This window comes from Patagioenas fasciata, chromosome 13 (genome assembly GCF_037038585.1).
Source record: "Patagioenas fasciata isolate bPatFas1 chromosome 13, bPatFas1.hap1, whole genome shotgun sequence".
In the NCBI taxonomy this organism is placed as follows: Eukaryota; Metazoa; Chordata; class Aves; order Columbiformes; family Columbidae; genus Patagioenas; species Patagioenas fasciata.
In genome coordinates, this window is record NC_092532.1 from 8,954,225 (window position 1) to 8,976,626 (window position 22,402).

Here is a 22,402-nt window from a genome sequence, read left to right on the forward strand (position 1 = left end):
TCTGGGGGTTTATGAAGAAGTCTATAATGACTATTTTTGGTCAAGCTTAAAAGAGAAAGAAAAGAGACAAAGGTCTCTTGGTTTCCAATGCACAAAGCATATATGGCCAGTAGGAAAAGCAGTCGGACTCCTATCTAGACTAAACAAATTTCAGCATGAAATGATAAATGAATCGAGGAACTTACACTCTCAGATTCTAAATTATATTAAGTCCCTGATTTTATGAAGCCAGAAAAAGGTCATTGCACGATACTTATAAACTATAGTAAATAACTAAAATTTATGCGGTAGGATGATTTTAATCGTTAGTATTCTTAAAACCTTGAAAATCGATACAACTTGTAACAAATCAGAAAAGTTCAATGGAAAATATAATTGTTCCTTTTTAAGACCTATTATGTTTAATATCTGTTGGCCATATTTGTTCCACAGGTCATGTATAAAAATAATTTTTCTATATTTCTTGCATTTGATTAACAGAAAGAGCCTAACGATACGTGTCCAAATTCCCAGAGCGGCGTCTCTGCTCCGGTGTCTATCTGGGCTTCCTTGCATAAACCAAAACCCATCTGTCAGAAATACATAATGGTGTTTAAATCCACCACACCCAGCCCTCCTGCTCCCCAAAAAGGATGCGTGTTGAGCACGGGCTGCTCCTGGAATATTCCTTGCAAGTCGCTAAGTGGATATAAAAGAACACGGAATCTGCAAATAACTGTAACATAAGCCCTGAAAGATGCTTTTGGATCTGGCGAGAGGGGGGAGCCCAGGGGTGAACCCCGCGGGGGGACAGTGCTCGGCACCGGCTTATTCTGTGAACGGGAAAGATTATTGCAAATCTGATTCCTTTTGAATATTCCCTTATAACTGAACAAGTGTGGAGCCGCGCCGGGCTGTCACAGCTGTTTCAGTACATGAACCACACTCACAGCAACAGCTTTCGTTCCACATTTTTGTGGAGTAGTTTCCATAGCACTGTGATCAGGGTTTGCATATTTTTATACAACTTGCATATTGAAAATAAACTCTGATGTTTAGATTGCTTTCTCCAAGTGCATCTGGTACTTAAATTTCCTGAAAAACAAGCAGGCAACTGTGATTTAAGACCAAACAGTCAGGGCGTAACACCTTGCTTCACTTTTCATAAAGTTATTTTTAGCCTTCTTTTCCTTTAAAAGTGTAACTTTATAGCATCAGGGATGAGAGTGCCTGGAAATAGGCATTTATCTTAATTGTCATCCCGGAATTAAACATCAGGGAAAACTTTTCCATTCACAACAATATACAGATATTCTGCACAAAATGATACGTTTTGCAGTTACCTCTGCCTCAATTCAAATGAAAAGCCCAGCGCTGCGGAGCGGGATGAGGCGGCGGCTCCAGCACCGGCACCTGTTCCCAGCGCCCCGGGGACGCCGGCTCCCGGCACAGCACCGGCCCCGCGCAGCGTGTTCATGGCAAAACAGTCGCTTTATCAGGAAAACAAACTCAATTCTCTAGATTTCTGCTTAGGAAAAGCAAAGTGGGCGGCCCCGCTTTGCCACTCTCATGGCGTTGGGTCGGGATTCCCAAAACCGGCCGGCGCTGCCGAACCCGCTCCCTGCCCAACGCCTTCCCAATTAGCAGGTCGAAAATTAGCAGAACGCGGCGCTGCTTTTCACTTCACGTTTTAATAAGAAACAGAGACATCTTCTCTCTCTTTCTTCTGCTGTTCCTCCCTCTCCTCCAAGAACAGAAGGCTGCTGGTGAAAGGAATGAAAATCTGGAAAGAATTTGGGGTGGACTGGCCAACCCCCTTTCATTTCCTTCAGATGTTTACAATCTAGCACCTTTCTGAAGACAAAGATGGGAAAAAAGCTATTTTTTCTTTTGACTGAAGGGTGAGACAGGGGGGTATTAAAAACTGATCAATGTAATTTTTTTCACAGAAGTATTTGCACATCTGTGAAATAATGTAATTTATGAAAAAATCTTTTTATATGACATTCATGATTATAGCCTGATCTGGAGAATTATTCAAATATAAAATTAAATACTCAAAAACTAGCTGTGCTGTGGATGACTGAGCTTTTACCAGCTGTGCATCACACTTCTATAATTCTATTAAAAGTATATAAGTGAGGCTTTCTGAGTACGTCTGAGTCTCTTTTAAAAGGAATGTTACATTTCTAAATGGCTTTATGATCAGTTGCTTTTTGTTTTTTCTCGATTACCATCCCAGTTGTTGGATATGTTTTATCTGACTGTACAAAAAAAAAAGAGGAATGCATACCCACGGAAAGCGCTCTATAAATTATATTGTATTTTATTATCACGGGGCTTAAGGAAAAATTGGCTCTTAAGAAAGGTTAAAAACCTTTAAAGTGAATTCTTCTGTTTGGTTAAAATGACTTTTGATTTAATGTGATCCATGTGCAATGTGTCCCCGGCCCGGCACGGGCGGTTTTTGCTGGGTTTGGTCTACGCTGACCCCACATCACGGTCCCCACGCGCAGCCCCGGGTTTTGGTGACGATCGGGTGGCCATGGGGCCGCGGGCGCTCCCGGGCGCTGGTTCCTCCCGCCCAGCGGCTCCGGTCCGCGGGCACCTGAGAAAAGTTCAATCCTATTTTCTGAGCTTCAACAGAGCGCTGGGTATGGATCCTCTGCGGCTTTGTTATTATCTACAGGTTACAGACATCTTGAAACTGGGTGTTCCTTCCCATGCCACGAGCCGATATTTTGACCAAAAGGGGAAATACAATCCTCAAACCCCCCTAAACGCTGCGGTCTAAACCAGCTATTAAAAGAAGAGCACCCAGAAAAGGCCACATTAGTAAACGACGGGGGCTGCAGTTCCAGTTTAGCAAAGAGAGAGACAAAATAAGGGATAAGATATTGTTTCTGCTGCCTAAGACAGACGGACTTTAATAACACTTAACAGAATGATGCACATTAACGATCTCAGAAAGCACTTCTTATGCCTCATCCATCATGCGGAGGAGAAAATGAAGCCTTCGACAGCATTAGGAATTATTCTAGATCTTGTCAGTAATTCGCAGCTTCTCGGTAGTATCGTAACACAAATTTGTGTGTATGAGACACTGACCATTAATCTAAGGGCTTTTTTTCCCCTGCCGCAGCGTGCCGAGAATGTATCAATTGTTTCATGGAGAAATTTCACAGATGAAACCTCACTAAATAAAACAGGGGAGAGGAAAGAGATATAGACAGAAACATAAACAACTGGAACCCGGAGACAAATCATTATCTTTAAAACAAAAAACACAATAAAATCTCCATATGTGTTTTCTGAACGGGCAACAACAAGCTTCCTTCGCTGAAAATAGTCAGAATATGCCATGATTATCAAGTTATGCTCATACATACAAACATACTTAGATTTAATTTTCTGGGAGGCTTTTTCCCTTTTTTTTTTTTTCCAGAATATCGGAAAAAAGTCCTGATTTCCCCTCCCAAGAGAGTCGTGTATCTTTACAAATAGTAGCAAAACAAGTTTCAACACAAAAAGCCCCGCGACTAAACAAACAATAGCTTTTGGCAACCTCTTGCTAAGTCGCAATGTGCTGCTGCTCGCACGACAGCTCTTGCCACTGGAACCGCACTACAAAGGGAAAGGTCCATAAATATTTGTACAGCAAACTCCGCAGAAAAAAAGCCTCTCTGAGTCCCCTCCAAATGCATTTCTATACATGCGACCTAGAGATGAAAGCTAATGAGTTATATGAAGTTTATGATGAATTAAGAGCCGGGGCGTCCCTCCCGCCGCAGCCGCGGTGACACCGATCTGAGCGGCTGCTCCGCAACAAAACACTTGTCAGACAGAATGAGGCGCCTCCGCCTCGGGATGTGCGGGAGCTGGATTGTCTCAGGGACAAAAAAAAGGCAGAATTTGATCAAATACTAATCAGGCAGCAATAATCAGCCCTGCAGTGTCCTAAAACATACACTATTTTATCTCCATTGAAATAATGACATGTATCCAAAAAGTCCTCAAAGAAACTTGGGTTTAGGTAATATATTGTGATTGCAGCAGATCCACAGGATTAAAATCAGTCTTGATCTTCAAACAGAATAAGAATGTATAGTTCTGTTTACTGCACAGATATTTGTATATAAAAGATATGACAAATATTTTAGGTTATTTAGAAACCCCCATTTCTCTATTTTGAATTTTTATAGACTGAGTGCTGGGAAAGTGACTTGACAGTCGCAGGTAATAGACGCAAATTACAGACTAAACTCATTAGAAATTATAAACATTCATATAGTCTGTTAAACCCCCTGACAAAACCTGAAAATGAGAAATCCAATAACCAAGCATCAATAGGGTCTTTAACGGCTGGACAGACGTTCAAACCGCATGATGCTCATGTCAGGAGTGAGACGAAACACTTGAAAATCAAGGTTTGCGTTAGATAACAAGGCGCTGATGTCAGATCAGATCATTCGTATGAACTGTTTTCATCCGTCTTTTGCCATTAATTTACATTCTTCTATTACAGTGTAATTCTGGTGTTCATTCATTTTGCATAGTATTAGAAAATATAAACTAAGAAAATATGCAGATGAGAGCGATCGCTCCCAAGCGCGGCGCCCAGACACCCTCGGCACAGGACACGACCCTGCGGCATCTGCAGGATCCTGGGGCTACCGCTTCAGAACAAAACTGTAAATAATGCTTGCAAATATAATATTGTCTGCAAGCGTTAATTTTTGGCTTGTTTAATTAAATCACAGAGGGAAATATTACGAGAACGGTCACCTCACCAACAGCAACTAAATAAATCCCCAGGAACGGGCACTGGAATAGGAAAAGAAAAATTGTTTGCGTTTCTAATGCTCGGTCTGACCTGGAAAGGATAACAAAAGAATCTGCAATGAATATGTATTTTTACAGGGAGTGCTGCTGGTAAACATACCAAATAAAAGAGAGGGGATTATTTTAAAATAGTTTCTCCTTAACTCTCAATATGTTTAATACGATGATATGAAAAACCATATATAAAGCAGGAACCCATTCAGCCCATACAAAATTCTTTACAGAGCAGTAAAAAGGCAGCTGGATTTCAGCAACAGAAAACAAACAAACACCAGAAATCCTGTAAAGCCGCAGCCTCTCCCCGCGAGCCGCCTGCTCTCCAGCGCCGAGATAAAGACCCAATCTGCTCATCAAACACCTCCGGGCTCGGCCATCTAATAGGAACAAATTGGCAATGACTGCCCAAGCAAGTAACACAGGCCCACTGATTTGTAGATTGATACTGATGCCTAATGATCCCCTTGGGCAGATCAATAGCAACAATCCTCCTCGCCGCTCGCGCTCCTGGCACGGCGCGGCCGGGCGCGGGGACGCGCTGCAGCCGCAGGTGCACGGAGCACCCGCCGCAGGTGCGCGGGGCGGGGGCCGGGGCGCGATGCGCCCCAACGCCTCCCAAACGGCGGCCGAGACGACGCCGTCTCGTCGCTTCATCCCAAGAGGTGCAATGCTGCTGGGTCCCTGCACAGGAGCGTTCCCGGTGGCTCTGGGTGCTGCATCCCTCAGCATGGGCCCCGTGGAGCTGCCCCCACTGCACACCCGGGATCGGCCCACAGGTGGGGTGAGGGAACGCCCCGAAACACAAACCCAACGTGTACCAGCTGGGATTCATGAGAGCTGGAAGGCACCGTGAAGTTCAGTGGCAGAGGGAGGAGGAGGCCATGCCAGGGCCCCTGCCCATGGCTGCTGTGAGTGATCCCGCACCCCCTGCTCTGCCCCCCCCCGGTCTCCTGCTGTCCCTCCGTGCACTGCATTGGGAGCAACCCAGCAGTTGCAGTGCAGGATTTTTATTCAGTTGACTGCAAGCCCCTTTCATTCCCTTCCTGCAGCCCCACCCTGCGCAAGAATTAGGGATTTTCTATTTATTTATTAACCTAATGAATACACCTATCCCATCAGTATATCATTTAAAGTTCCTGGTAATACCTAAGAAAAACTAATAGAGTTGCTTTGCAATTCTTCTTCCCAGTGAATTAACATTAGTGGTGGTCTGCAGATTTGCAAGCGGTCATTTCCAGCTCGGGGGGCTCGCAGGTGTCCCCAGCAGCACTGAACTGCTCCTGCAATTGTTCTCGCTCTCTAGAATAACTGCGTATAAACGTCAGACCTTGTCAGGTATTCCAAATTATCAGGTAGGCAAACACAGAGGAGAAAAAAAATCAAAAAGTTTGTGTCTACTGAATATGAAATATTAATCTTGCCACTGATCTGTACGGAGCGTCACCTGCGACGTCTCCCCCGGCTTCCCCTTTGTGCGCCCGAGGGTGCTGCCCAAAGCTCGAGCCAGGACCCGGCAGCTCGGCCACGATTTTTCAATCCCATTCAGACCCATGAGCGACTGCCCGAGAGCTGCTTTGTTCGGCAATTGCTGCGCTGCTTATATTCTTTAGGGCTCTTTTATTAAAATGGGGATAAAGCAAAAGGCAAAGGATAAAATTAAATTTCTTTGACTGTAAATTTCTAAAACATTCCTCCAATAAAAGATTTTCCTTTAATAATAAAAATGTCTTTCCCATCTTTTTGCTTATCTTGTCATATACAGTTTTTCCCATCTTTTTGACTATCTCGTCATATACTTGCAATAAAAATGGGACTGCGTTAAAATCTCGGTAACTCGGCCCCCTGTATTTCATAAATTAATAATTTTCTGATTCCTCAAGCTGCCTTTCCTTACAAACACAAAAAGTTCTCCAGGCGTGGGAGGGGGGGGTCGCAGGCCCCCCCGGTCCCCAGCGCTGGCCACTTTACAATGTAACCCCCGCACTGTGGTGAGTGCAATGCCCGCGATCAGCAGCCCCGCCGCTCCGCTCCCCCCGGCCGGTTCGCAGCCATCGCGCTCCGGGCCGAGCCGGGTTCCCGCGCCCCCGCCCACGCGCAGCCCCGCGCGGGCCCGGCAGCGCGCGGGGAGGGCCGGGCAGCACGTGCCGGCGCGGCCCCGCCGCTCATTTGCATATTCACATCAGCGCGCGCCCGCGCGCTCCGGCAGCCGCGGCGGAGCGGAGGTGTCGGCGCCGCCGGAACCGCCGCGTTCGCGCCAGAAGCGCGGGCGGAGCGCGGGAGCCCCGCGGAGCAGCGCGGGAGCCCCGCGGAGCAGCGCCTTGCCTTGCCTCGCCTTGCCTTGCCTCGCCTCACCTCCGCGGAGCAGCGCCTTACCTCCGCGGCCGCTCCACCGCCAGTCCCCGCGGTGCCGCCAGAATTTTTTGAGAACCATCCTTCAGGGTTTTGAGTTCTCTCGTCCTCTCTCTTCCTCCTCCTCCTCCTCTTCCCGTGTTGTGACTGGGTTTATAAAAAAAATAAAAAAGACAACTCCATGTTAAGCGAGCAGCCAGGGCATGGTGAAGTCTGGGGCTACAGGGGGAGGGAGGAGAGGAGGGGAGGGTCACAGCTTCATGCCTTACAAAGGGGAACCAAAAGCCTGGATATTTTTTTAATATCCTACACAAAATGCTGGCGCACATATACACGGAACGCACGTGCGCGCAGGGTGGCATATGCGCCGCTAATTAGCTTTTCGCCAAAAACTGTCAAGGTTCAGCCTATGACACAAATAAACGCAATGGCATTGGAGTCAAGGTGCAAACTCCCATCCTCACCTGCCCCGCGGTTCCCCACGAGCACGGGGGTTCACGAGGTGAACGGTCCCGTCCACGGCCACGGGGCCACCAGCTCTGCCAGAACTGCCCAGCGCCGACTTGGACTATTTCATCACAACCTTAGTGGTATTGGAGGTGTATTTTTGCACAATTAACTGTACCATTTCATAGCTTCAGTCACAGTAGGAAAAAGGGGGGAAAAAATAATCAGAATTGTGTATCCTCTGGCAAATGTCACAGAGTAGCGTCCCCGTGTTTCGGGACTGGATCTCCAGGAGTGCAGGCCTATTGTTTGAAAAAGACCCAGCTTTTGTGAGCTGGCGTGGCACAGACAGGAGGAAAATCCCTCGCACCAAACACACCGTCACTGCGTGCATCACATCCACTTTTTAACAACCTCGCATTAAATGTTTGCTGAAAATACAAGGTGCCTACATGTGGCACTTTTTTACAAACACGTCATTACTGTGAATGATTAAGGGCTTCGTTGCTTCCGAGCACAAGGTCTCCGGTCAGATTGCTGACTGATTGCTGAATTCCACCATCCACCTCACAACATTATTTTAGTGAGAGGAGCGGGGGAAAAAATGTACTTTTGCACGCAGAATATTCAGGAAGGGTCAAATTCATTTTTGCAATTGGCATTAGCAAATTTGCTCCTGAGCTGAACCGTCACAAGTCGTGTTTCATCCCAGAGGACATTCTGATGGAGAAGTTACAAACCCCTGAAACGCGTGTTGCCCGTGGGACAGGCTGGGATGCTCACGCCAGGGGAGCCGCTCGGGCGGACGGTGCTGCCGCCGGGCGCGTTTGTCCGGTGGATCCGGCAGCGCCGGGGCTGCGCGGCCGGGCAGACAATGGAGCTGCCGGGGTCTGCCCGCGCCCCAGCCAGGCTGTGTGGGGAAAGCAGGTCACCCCGTCAACTGGTTCAGCAAACGCCAAAACAAAGAGTGGCTCTTTATTTTGACGAGCTCTTGGCAGACACACTTCCTTATAAAAAATAATTTCCCTGCCTTTGTTTCTCTTCTCCTTCAAAGGCAGTGGGAAGAGTGCTCTTTTGTACTCAAGCCTGCTTCCCAAAGGGAGAAAGGTGATTTTTAAGAATCTGGCCACTGAGCACGAGCGACTTGTCCTCCCCAAAACAGATTTAAAAAAAAAGAAAAAAAGAACATCTTCGACAAGACTCAAAGGGTCCCTGAAATAAAGAAGAAAGAAAAAACATCCAAAACATTAGACACAGAAACATTATATTTCAATATTATCATATGAATTAAATGTAATCCTTGAAGCGACTAGTCCCAGGGGTCACATATTAGGCCATTTTTTTCTTTTTTTTTTTTATTTAATAGAGGTCATCCAGGCTGAAAAGCAGAACCCAAATGAAAAGCATCTTCAATGTGGTTATAACATGAGCTGCACGAGGTCAGGCAGTGTCTTGTATGGCCTCATAAAAAATACATAACCAGACAGCCTAATAGTATTTCTTTGCATTCATTTTTGGATGGGAACTGGCGGGTGGGGGAGGGGGCTGATGGAGAGAGGGACATATAAAACCCCCACACGTGCATTTCCATAATGTGCAGCTTTTCATACATTTCAGAGAAGAAAAAAAATGAACATTGGTTTTAAAAGATACTCCAGTCAGCTTGCTTTAAGGGACCCATCGCACACGGTTTCTGTGCCGCCGGCGGTGTCGGCGTCGCCCGCGCGCTCACCCCGCGTCACGGAGCACAACCGCGGCGGGCTCCTCGCACCACGGATTTCTAACGCGCTTTATTTGTCCATACACAAACACAAACTGATCAGTTTGAATTATTTCTCCAAAGAAATACAGATGAAGCCCCCCAGTAACGTGGTCTCTGCTTTCATATGCTCTGGCAGGGAAGGTTTGCCCACCACATGGGGTTCACGCAGGTTGCAGATACACCGGGTGGGAGAGAGGGCAAGAGAACGGCGAGGCGCAAAATGGAGGGGACTAAATAAAAATAAACAGCCCTAAAAATGCTGGGCGATAAGAGAATCTCTCAATATCGTGTCCCTTCCCCCTCTCCCCAAATATAGCCTGGAGACGGTGACCCCGCTGGGGCGCGGAGCCGCAGAGGTGACCCGATGCTAACCAGCCTGTTAGAACTAATAAGGTGTGCGCCTAAGCCAGGGGCTGACACTGGGGCATTGTGGAAATAACTCTCCTTGTTATTGCCCATCCTCAGCTTGAAATTTACTGCTCCTTTGCATTATTAAAGAGACAGCTTGCGTGCACGATGGGGGAGAGGCGCTGGGCAGGAGAAATAACTGTGCACGCTTTTTTTAATGTTATGTTTGTGCTCTCTGTAGTCTTTATGGTAAGCTTCGCAGCATTAAAGCATGCTGGGTTAATAGGTTGTTATTTATTATTGGAACTATTTTCAAAAATAAAATCTGGTTTAGAAAAATCAAAATTATTTTTTTCCCCCCGATGGTCAGAAAACAAGGAATGTGTGAAACGTCTTTGAGCAGGTCGGGCTGTGGCCAGTGGACGGCCTTGTGGGACCAGAGCCTCTCCCAGACATCGCCCCATAGCGCTGCTTCACACTTACATCAGATGTGGAGCAGCACTTAAAAATAATACAAAGCACAACATGGCGGATAGCGGGGATTACAAGATGGAAACAAGAAAGGACCCGCTGCAGCGCGTGTCTGTCCTCACCGGGCGATGGGAAAGGGTCTCCACGCTCGGAGCTGGCTTGTATCTCCGGGTTCTCATCGCCTTTCCAAGCAGTTGCAGAGAAAGGCTGAACTCAAAAATAGATGTGAGTGGAAAAATCTCATGTTTGTCTTGGTCTCTGCTGCCACAAACTCACCCTGTGCCCACAGGAGCCGACCACAAAACCAGGATCCCCACGGGGCTCCACGAGCAGGTCTGAGCCCCAGCCAGGCCGGGGGGGCAGCACAGCAACCCCAACAGGTGCGTTTGCACGAGAGAGATCGAGTTTTATAGAAAATGAGCTGAACCACTCTTTCAGACAATTTTGCAATCTCTGAATCAGTTTTCATGGGGCTGGGGAGTCCAAATCACATGCACTGGGGTCGCGGGCAGAGCCCCACAGCCGCTGCTCCCCAGGGACTTACCTACAATAATTAGGACGCAAATATTTTCTGCAGAAAAATGGCTGACTGCACATTGGAGGCATCACCGTGAATGGTGATCAATGATAAATACAGTCCTCGAGGTAAATACAGAATACAATTTAGCAGTCTGTGGGGAAATGGCAGAGCCACGGGCTCCTTCTGAGGGGCTGAGCCAAGGGGGGGCTGGTTTCTTGGGGGTTTATTATCAGGGATTCCATGAAACCAGCTACCGGAGGGATGTGAGAGAATTCTTCAGAGAACCTGAAAGCCACAGCAATATTCTAGTTGTCCAAGCCAGACGTTTTTTCCTGCATGTTCAGAGACAACCCACTCCTCTCAAGGGTCAATGTGGGCAGCTCTGGGCTGGCAGCAGGGATCTACGTGCAGTGACACGGTGACACACACGGAACTGCCACCGTACGCTCAAGGAGTGGATCACATCAGGCCAGCACACTCGGGGACCAAGGAGCAGCTCAGAAAGCAGGTACGATTTGAAATGAGAACCGGAGCAGCCTCAAACAAAACAGCTGGAGGGAGCAGAGGGCCGTGGATGGGGAGGAGATGGCTGGGGGGGACGCAGCGTCCTCCTTGCCCCACGCTGGCCGTGGTGTTCACAGGACACGGCACAGCCACCGAAAACCAGCCAAGACCGAAGATGCTGCCCGTGTGCGCAGGATGAGCAGTCTGGAATCACAGCTTAACAGTGTCCCAACGTATTTATAGCTCCTGGCGTGGGCCGCTCTATCCTGATCACAAAACCGGCACGGCTGAAGGTTGTGCATCACTGTACAAAGCAGGTTTAAATACATTTGTGGTTACAAATCACAAATAAAAAGTATTGCTTAAGAGCAAAGGGATAGCTCCCAGTGAAGACAGGGAAATGAAATCCAGATTTTTGATAGTGCCAAATATAAACAAGGAATTAAAATTGACACCTGGACAAAGAGGGAAAGCAGAAGCCTCGCAGACCCCTCCCAGTTATTCCCCTTCTGGTGTTCTGATTTTGTGAACCATCAAAAGCAGCCAAGCTAGTCCTATCAGCATCTGAGCGTACAGATACTCGTAACTCCTCTGTGCCCAAAGTATAAAGTTACTTTTACCAAAACACTCATTTGGCTGCACTTGCCTAAAATGTATTTGACCATTTTTGCATAAAAATATTTTTAATCATATCCCTCCTGTAAGTAATAATAACAGCAACAAATGTGATGCTTCATATTTTGTTGGAATATCGAAAGGTTTTAAGGTAAAATCAAAGGTGTGGAGACTCAGAGGACTGTTAAGCAGCTCTTGTGCTCAGCCTTCAGGTGGTAAAGCTTAAGTAACGAGAGTATTGGAACCGTGACAACACTCTACTGGATTTAAAAATACAATTTTCAAACCTGATTGCCAAACTCTGATCTCAATGGCATGCCAATTTTTTTCAGCTTTACCAGCTGATCCCATAAAAAGTATTATTTCTCCTTATAAACCCAGGCAAAGTCAGGCATCCAAAGAGCGGTTTGATTTGAGGGTTTCTAATAGCCCGCAGCCCTCACAGTAACACTCAGCGTCGTCTTGAACTGACATCAAAAACGCAATTATGAAAACAACAGCCAAAATTATTTCTTACACATCCGGCTCGTATCAGTTCCGTATCTCCCACATAAAGCCTGGCGCTGCTTACGCTGCTGCTACATCCTGGGCCTCTTCACACTGTTCAAAGGATTCTCTGGCTGTTTTGGCTGTTCTGGATGCCACACCGCACGTGCCTGTCGCAGGGAGCTGGTGCCACTCCGCACCTCTGCAACCTTGTGCTGGCCTCCCTCTCTTCTCTAAACACAACAGCAACGCACAACAGCTACAACTTCTTAAAAATAATAAAAAACCCCTGTAACTAATGTATCCATAACAAATATAAGGGTGCATTTTAAGGCATTGTTTTGGGGATCAGAATATTAGATTGTTTTCTATAGAACAGGACTTATCTGGTAAATTTTCTAAGCAGTATCATTCTCAGTTATTAAAAAACGGCTCACAAAGCTTTTAGCATCCAAAATCTAACACTTAAAGATATGAAGCCACTGCATGTGTCTTATTAACAGTTACGAAGGGGTTTTGGACTGTTGCTAGTTCTCTGTTTTCAATGTGGAACTGTTAGAGAGGACCCACATCCCCATGGTGAAGATGCTGGGCCCAGCCCAACTGCTGGGCCTGGCCTAACTGAGGCCACACCACCAGCCGCCTCCTAAGTTGGGGTCCATCACTTAATCCTTCTGCAGAATGAGGACAGTAATTCACCTCTCCCATGACTCATCTCTTTTAACTATTTAGAATAAAACTCTGCAAGACAGGGAGTGAAATTTTCGCTCCTCTCAACCCAGTGAGATTCGGCACACACTTCAATAAACAAAAATTGTATGTTAAACAAGTTCAGGTGTCTCTACAGTGAAACACTGATCCTGCCTGTGGTCTCTAAGTGCTTTCAGAGTGCTAATAACAAGAATGTGGTGGCATATCCAAGACTACGCTGCAGCCACAGAAATGAAAGGTCTTCACTTTCCTCCATCTGAACGCTGCCAAAACCGCCTGTGCAGAAAAGTACACGGCAGCAGCAGCCGGGGGTCGGCAATCACGGAAACGTTACCTCCTATCTGCTCTTTTTTTTTGCCATTGCGTAAAAATTTCAGAATTATATAGTCAATATTGCAATTTAACAACTAAGAGATGGAATAAGTAAGCTCATCTTTTAAAATCACTTTAAGATCTAAAATATTCTACATCGTCTAGGAATTACTATTATTCTTCTGTTTTTATAAAGAATTTAGGTGTAGTTCTGCACTGTAAATGGTGCAGAGTAGTTCTCATTGCATTTCCAAAATCCTGAGCAAGTTGGGGGTTATGTTAATAAAAAAGAAGGCATGAACTTAAAATATACACAGTCATAACTCCCCAAATGACCTTAATCTGAATAAGGACGTCTTTATTTTATTTAGCTTAGCGGTTCCTAAAGTCAGGAGCAAGAGACCACTCCCCAGTGCCGGAATTTCCAGTCACCTCACATAACCACACAGAACTGACTCATTCATAAATTTTACTATTTAATGTAATTCTATAGACTACAGTTAAGGAGCCAGTGGTTTAATTTACAGTATTTTGAAGAAGTTAAACCAAGCCCAAGAAGCCAATTGCTCCGGAGGGATCGTCCTCGGCAGAACTCAGTGTAACCTCCCTGTGCAAACAGCCTGAGCAGCTGAGTCCTGGGGCTCAACAGCACTCGTGTTCATTCTTGCAGCTCCCGACGTTGTTGAAAGATACAGGAAAAATTAAAAATTGTCAAAGTGTCTGGATGCTCCTTTAGTGTCCTGCTGTGACCTGAGCCACCCTGCGCTGGCTCTGCCCGCACCAGCACCAGGCAAAGCTCCAGACGCCGGCAATACGAGACACCTTTGCTCAGAAGAGTGTCTTGTGGTGTTGTGCCCAAACCAAATACAACCATGATAAAAGTCAAACAAAACCCCATCCCTTCCAATTGGAACACCAGCGGGGAAGGTAATGCCACAAACTGCTCCCATGTTTGTATTCACACCAGCAACGACCAGCAAGAATTGCACGACTTGGTGTTAGGAGGATGAAACTGCACAGTTCAACCTACTTCTTTCTGTCTCCAACTTGTTCCTCCGCCTCCCTTCACCCATCCAGTGATTCGATATATATCATACAGGAAATAAACATAAAACCTCTCAAAAGGGAATCAAGAGGGCATTTTAGGAACAGATAGTCAATTAAGCATTATCTGCAACTCTTGTGCTTTCATCGTTAAAGAAGAAAGCACAAACCCCATTATTCCCTTTAAACAGCAGCTTACTTGGGGAGGTGCTAGTTGACAAGTCTCATGCACTGCTAAATAGATGTTCTTACAAACTAGATGATTATTCCTGGAATTGTAAATACAGAAGGGTGTTGGCACTGTGTCTTTAAAGAAAAATACAAAATATACACACAGCACAAACATTCTACTGCATGGTTTATGTTTCAGCCAGAAAGTCATGGCATATGGTGAAGTCAGTTTTTATACAAAGACATGGAAATGTATACAAAACAAAATTCTCAAAAATAATGAAAAGCGAGGTCTACTAAAAAACTCCAGTATGTGGAAAAGAGCTCACTGTACCATTGTGGTGAGTAATAATCTTGCAGGCCATTTATAACTCTTATTTCTAGATGATGGGAGGTAATAGCGTAACTTCTGCAACATCCACTTCCATCACAGGGCTTGACCTTAGCAAGAGGCTTTTACCTTCTGAGTGGACTAATGCAACAAAAGAAAGTTGACCTTATAAAAAAGATACTTTGTTTAAAAGTTATTGTGTAAATAATTAATACACACGTGTCTGCAGTTCTTTAAACCTGATATCAAATAAGATTGTGCCTGCTTTCCAGATCTTCGGGGTGCCCATTGCTCTGCTCTCTGTCGCCAGCCAGAGTGCCTGTGCGGACTCCAAAATAGCTGCACTCTCAAATAATATTTCAAATTTTAAAATTTTAATTTGAATTAAAATTATTCTCTTAACATTTTTCTGCCTCTCCATTACATTGCAGATTTGGAATTCTATATCTATCTTTGAAATAATTATTCTGAATTGGTTTCTTAGATACACTATTTACATTTTTAAAACATTATATACTTGTTTCTGAAGATTGAAACTCCTCCTCCTCTCCACCCAGACTCTCCAAGACGTTTCTCACACGAGTGTTCTGAAGGGCTGGGGAGCAGGAACGTTGCAGCTCCCGCTTGATGAGTCTGAGTGGATCTGGGCTCCCCGGCCGTGGGGCCACGGGACGCACACCCCGTGCTGCTGGGACAGAACAACAGCCACGCAGCCACAGGTTGGAAAACAACTAGAGACCAATTTGCTTTATTATTTCTCTCCATGCATGGTTAAATTATTAGCACATGTAAGCTGAAATGGTAAACCAAGTAAGAGCTTAATTGTCTTTAGCAAACGTCTTCTCTAATTAATGTGTTGCGGAAAGCAGAAAAGATTACCGAGAGCCAAACTTTGCCTTACATTTTGAAGAAAGGCTTGTGACATCTTCAGCAAAAGTAATATAACATAGAGGTTTTTCACTGGCATTTCTTTCCCCCCCTTTGACAATCTACAGAAAGAAACAATCTCCTGGGTATGCATTGTTTATTTTTTTCTGATGGTAATAACATCCTGTAGGAGTCGGTCATGCTGAGACCTGCTGGTTGTCACCGCTCAGCCTTTTATTCCGTACACGAGCCCTGTGGTTCAGCAGAAGGCGAATCCCATCAGCCAAAAAGATTAACTCATTAACAGTTCCCTTGGCTGGTTTATACCCTCCCTTTCTGCTCCAAGTTTGGGACAGGCCGTTCGGAAAGGAGCACAAGCTTTTCCTGAAGGCACTGAAAGTAAAGGATATGTGGGTTTAGCACCAAATAATTCACATCTGGAAATCTGAAGCCAGAGCTTCAGGAACTTTCACCTTATATTTAACCTGCTTATGCAGATCACAGTTCCAAAGTGCGTGTTCGTGGTATTTCCTAAAGCTACACAAAATATTGAAAACTGATTGTAAGAAAGGATTTAGGAGGATGTCAGCCAAAACCTCAGAAGAAACGTATTAAATGGCTAGAAAGACAATTGGACAATGAAGAAAGGTTACAACTTCAGCTAAAAGGCGTCTCGGTTTAGTAGCAGTATAAAATCAGCAATTAAAATAGAAAACCAAGATGACAAATGGAAACAAGGGAAGTAAGTAACAAGTAAAATAAACTGGAAGCTGTGGGCAGCAGAATATGGGTGAGGAAAGCTAAAGATAGCAGAAAAATGGTTACAGAGTTGGGTTATACTGGAAAACACAGAAATTATAGCCCAAATTCAGTGACTTTCTTGAGCAGAGCCTCAGTCAAACTCTAGTTTCGAACTAGAAAAAAAAGTAATTGGCAAAAACTAAATGAATAGAGCAGATGTACATCCCAAGACCCCTCTGGCCTTAAATTCTAAAGACTTCTAAATTCTAAGCATTTTCTAAAGAAACAAAAACATGGAAGAAATGTAACCACTCCAGGAACGCCCCCAGAGCAGCCTCATCCACTGAACCCGACTGTCCCACTGCCGACGCTCTCACGCTTGGGTGCTTCTTTCCCTGCGCTTGCTTGGCAATAAAGCACCACTGGATAACAGCGCAGGTTCTGGAGCATCTACCTGTTTTCTGAAGGACGAAGACTTTTCAAATGTTTGTTTTGAAGCACAATTTACAGTAAGAATTTGGGCTGAAACTGCATCAGTACACTGAAGAGGGGATAAAAGACCCAGCGGGAAAGAAAGCAATAAAAGCATCATTGTAATATCCCTGACTCAATACGGAGCTGCGTCCGGCGGGGTTGGGAACGGGAGCACACGCGCGTTTCCCACTGTGGGCGCAGGTTGAGCCCAAAGCCGGTTGGGAAGCAGGTTCTGCTGTGCTGGAAGAACCACTGGGCCCAGATGTCACTGTCCATGTCCCCACTGGCAGGGCCAGCACTGGCACTGTCCCCAGCACACCCGCTCAGCACCGGCACTGCTGTACCGCGCAGCTCTTTGCCCGGTGTACCCGAAACCGCACAGGTCTGAATTCATTTCCATCCTTAGCAGCTACGTGAGAAACAGAAAGAAGGGAATCGCCCAGGAGCTTTGTGCTCGAGGCATCTTGTGGGTTGGGTGAGGACACTGACTATTAATGTGTGCTGCAATATCTCTTTTTAAATCAGGAATAAAAGGTAAGGGGCTTTTAAAACAGATTTTAGTGTCCCGATGAAAGAATGACAGCAACAATTTATAATTTGCTGCCGTCCGGCTCCCTCACCATTTCCCCCGCGCTCCCCCCACGTCCACCCTCCATTTCCCGAGGACTCGGCACCGCCGGCTCCGGCTGCCGCGAAATGGTGGAGCACGCAGGGACGGGAGGAAGAGCGGGAGGAAGAGATTGAGGGAGACAGAGAGAATGTCAAAGCTCAAGTCTGGCATTTGCCTATTTAAATTCAATCATGCAGCCCTCGCAGAGCTGGAAATGGATGGCCTGTGTTATGAATTTCTGATCAGACGGCTGATAGGTTATGAGCGGGGACGTAATCCCATTGAGAAAGGCTTTTTTCCCAAGCAAGGGCAAGCAATAACTGCCCTTCAGAGATGGCTCTTTGCTTTGCCCTTTTTATAATTTTTTCCTCTTCTTAAAAAAAAAAAAAAGTCCAAATAAGCATTTTTATGATGATAAATGTGTAATAATGATTCATTCTGCCTGCATCTGAAATGGGATATGCCTTTGCAAAGCAGACATGAGCTCAAAATAAACTGCCATATTTTTTCTTTTTTAAACCTAATTAGAATTCTCTCCTCTCAGCTCATTTTGTACCAACACTAGTGATCTAAAAAGAAAGTGAAAGGAATGAACACATACATTGAGACCAGTATTTTTAATACCCTGCAGGGTTTTTAACATTTTATAGTTTGCCTTTTTTAACATGATGTGTTTACATAAAAGGATACCAAAAAAATTTCCTTCAAATGGCAAGAACTACTGGCACACGGAGGGGCAAGGCAGAAGTTATTTTAAAAGCTGATGTTTTCTTACTTCTACCCACGTGACACCATTCAGCGTCACTCTGTGTTCTAGTGAATTAATCCAAATAGCCGGGGACACGGAAAGATCGAGTGGCCCGACCCCGCAGTGCGGAAGCACACGCGGCGCTTCGTGTGCCAGTCCCGCGGCCTCAACGGCGCTCGCAACTTTTGTAGCCTTAAAAAGTAAAAACCATGGAGTTTTCTAGTTCGAGTTGAGGATGTGTGTGCTGAAACAACACCCGTCCCAGTCTGTGAGGGCTGGAAACAGTGCTGGGGAGAAGGACATCGCCCAGAACTGCACTAACAGGGTTGACACTGATGTGACCGAGGCTTCTGTAAATAACCAAAAGGGGAAAAAATAATGTGTGTAGGCGTGGGGGAGGGAGAGGAGGGCACAGGAGGATCTCGGTGTCAGTGCTAAGCAGGAGCTTGCTCTTGGAGCCGCCTCTCTAACGAATTTGAACCAGCAAGAACACCAGTGAAACGCTTTGCACATGCAAGCACTTTGGACGAGAAGGTCCTGGAGAGCTCGGCCGTCCTCACCAGGGACCACTCGTATTGTGGAAACCCAGCACTGGGGATGCACCGCATGGCGGAGCCAGCAGCGTTGACAAGAAAAATGGGAAGAACATGAGCTATTATTATGCCTCTGGTGAAACTACAGCAAATCTCTTGTATCACATCTCCATGGTGTCTTACAAGAATCCGTAACAGAAAGTCCAGGTAGGTGAGTAGGTGGTCAAACCCCATGGTCATGGAGGGATTGTCCATGGGCAAGTTATAAATGCAGAAATGTGTGCACAACCTTCCCCTTCAATTCCTGTTTCATTCATTTTTTCCCTACTAACGTATTCACGTGTCAACAAATCACCTTAAGCAAATGAAGCGATGTTTTAATTGCCAGGCTTTCCCCAGCGAGCGCTCTGGGTGCTGCAGTCGGGCTGGGACGGTTCCAGCAGGTCCTGGGAAGGCGGGTGCATGGTCACCACCGATAGAAAACGTGTGGCAGGAAACACGACACAAATCACGTGTCACATCACTGCGTTTCCTCTTTGATTTAAGCCGAAGGTGGTTCTCAACATAAAAGCAAATGTGCTGTCTGTTGGTTCATGTGGTGCCACAAGCCCCTTGGAAATAGAGGCGGAACCTGCAGCCCGGGCTGCGATGTCTGTGTGGCATTTCTGCAAGTTCCTCTACGTTTGTTGGATTCATTCCCAGATGTGGCTTTTGCTTTTTTAAAGTTGTAATAAGGTAGAATACCTCAAGCTGAGGAGCACCTAAGGCTATAGGTGCCTTAAAGGAGATTGTCGTGTGCAGCTGGGGGTCTGTGAAATCCCCGCGCTGGGTTTGTGGAGATCCTGCACCAAAGGTCGTCAGTCAGTCAGTCTGTCCATCCCTGCGAGCTCTCGTTTGGAACCACCTCCCACCCGCCACGACCTGAAGCCAACTCTATTCTTACAAATGCAACTACATCAGAATAGCAAAGCTATCAAAAAAAGTACCGACTTTTCGGGTTTTTCCTCATTTTGCTGAAATCATCAGCTGAAAACCAGGGCGTTGCGGGAGCCTCTCGGATGGACTTGGTCAAAGCTCCATGTGCTCCCCACGTAACCCCCGTCCCTCCTGACCGACACGGGACACATCCTGGCAGCTCCTTACACAACAGCCTTTTTTTTCCTCTTTTAATATATTAAATTGTGTTAAACTTGCCTGTGTTGAGTTGCCAAAGCTACATGCACAAAAGGAAAACAGATACAAAGTTATTTTCTACCCTTCTGACAACATGGTCACTGCAAACCTTTCTGAAATGTCACACACAGAAATGAGGGTCCCAGGAAACCCCTGCATGGCAAATGGGCATTTTTCCTGAGGAACACAAGCAACTGAAGAACCAGGTGGTTTCCTACCCTCACATGCTCCAAAACAGTTAATTTTGTTCAGTATTCTTGCACTGAAACAGGCAAGAAACCTCGTAGCTGATAATTATGAAATAACGTGGCCACAGGGGAGCTCCCTCCCCATCACCATTGGTTGGGGATTTTCTTATGTCCTGGAGCAGTAGAATTTTGATTATTTAATCGAAATTATATATGTTAACATGGATGTCCTCATTAGCCATAAAATATCTAATATTTTCAATCTTGTTGCATCAACATATTGTGGCAATGAATTCCAAGGGCTAAAAGTATTATGTGAAAAAATCATCGTTTAAATTCACCACCTTTCAGTGTCACTGCACGGACTCTTGCTTTAGGAAAAAAAGAAATCAAAAAAGAGAAGGGAGGGGTGGGAACAAATAACTGCCTATTTTCCTTCTTTATCTCTTTTTATGTTATATGCAGAATTAAAAAAAAAAATGCTTTGAGGTAGGAAAGTACTGTCAGTTATCCAGCATAATACATCATTTCTTTTTAATTAAAGTTTCTAAAAAAACTCTGTCTTCCATGACCAGATCTTAAAGCCGAGTGTTGTTTAGTTCACAGGACTGATCAGTTCCCAACGACCAAGTAAAAATTCAGATAGGATTTTTTTTTCTAGTTATCTGTGTTCTAACCAAATGCAAGAGCTCCTAAGCTGCTGATTACAACTGCTGCCACTTCTGTTTGCAATACCTACTTTACAACTTCGTTTGGTACATCAAAAATAGAGGTTAGCTAAAGAAGCAAACCTACAATAATAAAGCATCTTCTTGCAAAGAGCATTTAGTGGTTTAACTTATCATTAAATTTAAACTCATTTTTTGCTAGTTTTCACTTCTGCAGTTAATAACTTTTATATAGCAGTCCTATAATTACATGAACAAAAAGGTAAATTTCCCCTATTTCTCACAGCATTACTAGTATTACAGCATTAATGGCATATTAGCCAGTAAAACCGCAAATTAAGTCAACTCATCTTCTGCTGATAGGGCATGAATTTGTAATTTAGGCAGGTTTGAAGTTTTCAGTGGTTTCTTAACTATTATCAAGCTTCTGCTTTTCCCAGTGTAACAGTAAAACCCACACAGGAGTCATTTTCACATTCTAATCACCATACAGCACGTTTTTATTTGGTTGCTGAAGTGCAGCCGAGACATGGGACACCCAGAGAGGTGACACAGGGACACGTGGTGCCCAGAGCCGGCAGAGCACGTGGCCTTCGCAGCGGCCTCTGACGGGCGTTCTTCCCTAAGCGCGTCCTTCTCAGCCAGTGCTCACCCTCAATATTTTGGTTGTGTCCATCATACATTGACCTCAAACCCACCCGCTCTAGGCCGTGGCGGTGGGAGCCCCAGCTCTGCCAGCAAGGTCAGTCCTGGGCAAAGCTCAAGGGCAGAGGAGCCCGTGGGACATTGGCGTCAGCCCCGGGGACACCACCGTGCTCCACAGCACCAGCCCCAGCGCTCGCAGCCACTCAATTGTGTCACCAAACTCTAACGAAGGGGCCGGGGAGGCGTCTGCGAGCGCCCAGCTCAGCTCCAGCACCCCGGGCTTCGCAGCCCTCGTGCTGCCGTGGGTCCTCGAACCTTCAAAGGAGGAGGTGACAACACAAACTGGGATAAAATGAACAGATTTCAATAAAAACTCTGACAGTCAAAAAGATCTTTGGAATATTAGATTTCTGCAGCGGGAAGGAGCCATCAAAATTGTTCCGTTCCAGCACTATCAAGGCTTACCGAGCTAGTGAAGCACAACAGAAACACTCAGTGATAAAGGACATCACAGCCCTTTATAAACTGAACTGGTGGATTCCCAAATTTAATATGCATGAACAGTGCATGTGAGTCCTCTTAAATCCAAGTACCAAACCCTGCCTGTTTAATAAATCTCACCAGTACTCCACTATTAGACAGGGGATTAAAACTAATCTATCAATCCCAAAACCAAGCACAGAGTGGATTAAAATGCAAAACACATGAGAGTATGAAGATGCTTAATGCTAAATAACAAACATTTCAATCACAGAAATCATTTTTATCTTCTTGTTTATGCTAAGTAGATACTATTAGGCTTAATATCTGTATTAACACAAGTGGGGGAAGAAACCATTTTAAGGAGACCTAAATACTTGAATGCT

General features: G+C 45.5%; 1 protein-coding gene across 1 annotated transcript in view; it reads right to left on the reverse strand.

The window, feature by feature from the left end:
* Positions 1 to 22,402, reverse strand: part of ZFHX3 (zinc finger homeobox 3) — a 547,783-nt gene that overhangs the window by 437,794 nt on the left and 87,587 nt on the right. The window contains exon 2 of the mRNA XM_071814502.1: positions 7,192 to 7,314. The gene's annotated coding sequence lies outside the window, so the exon portion shown is untranslated. The remainder of the gene's footprint in view (positions 1 to 7,191; positions 7,315 to 22,402) is intronic.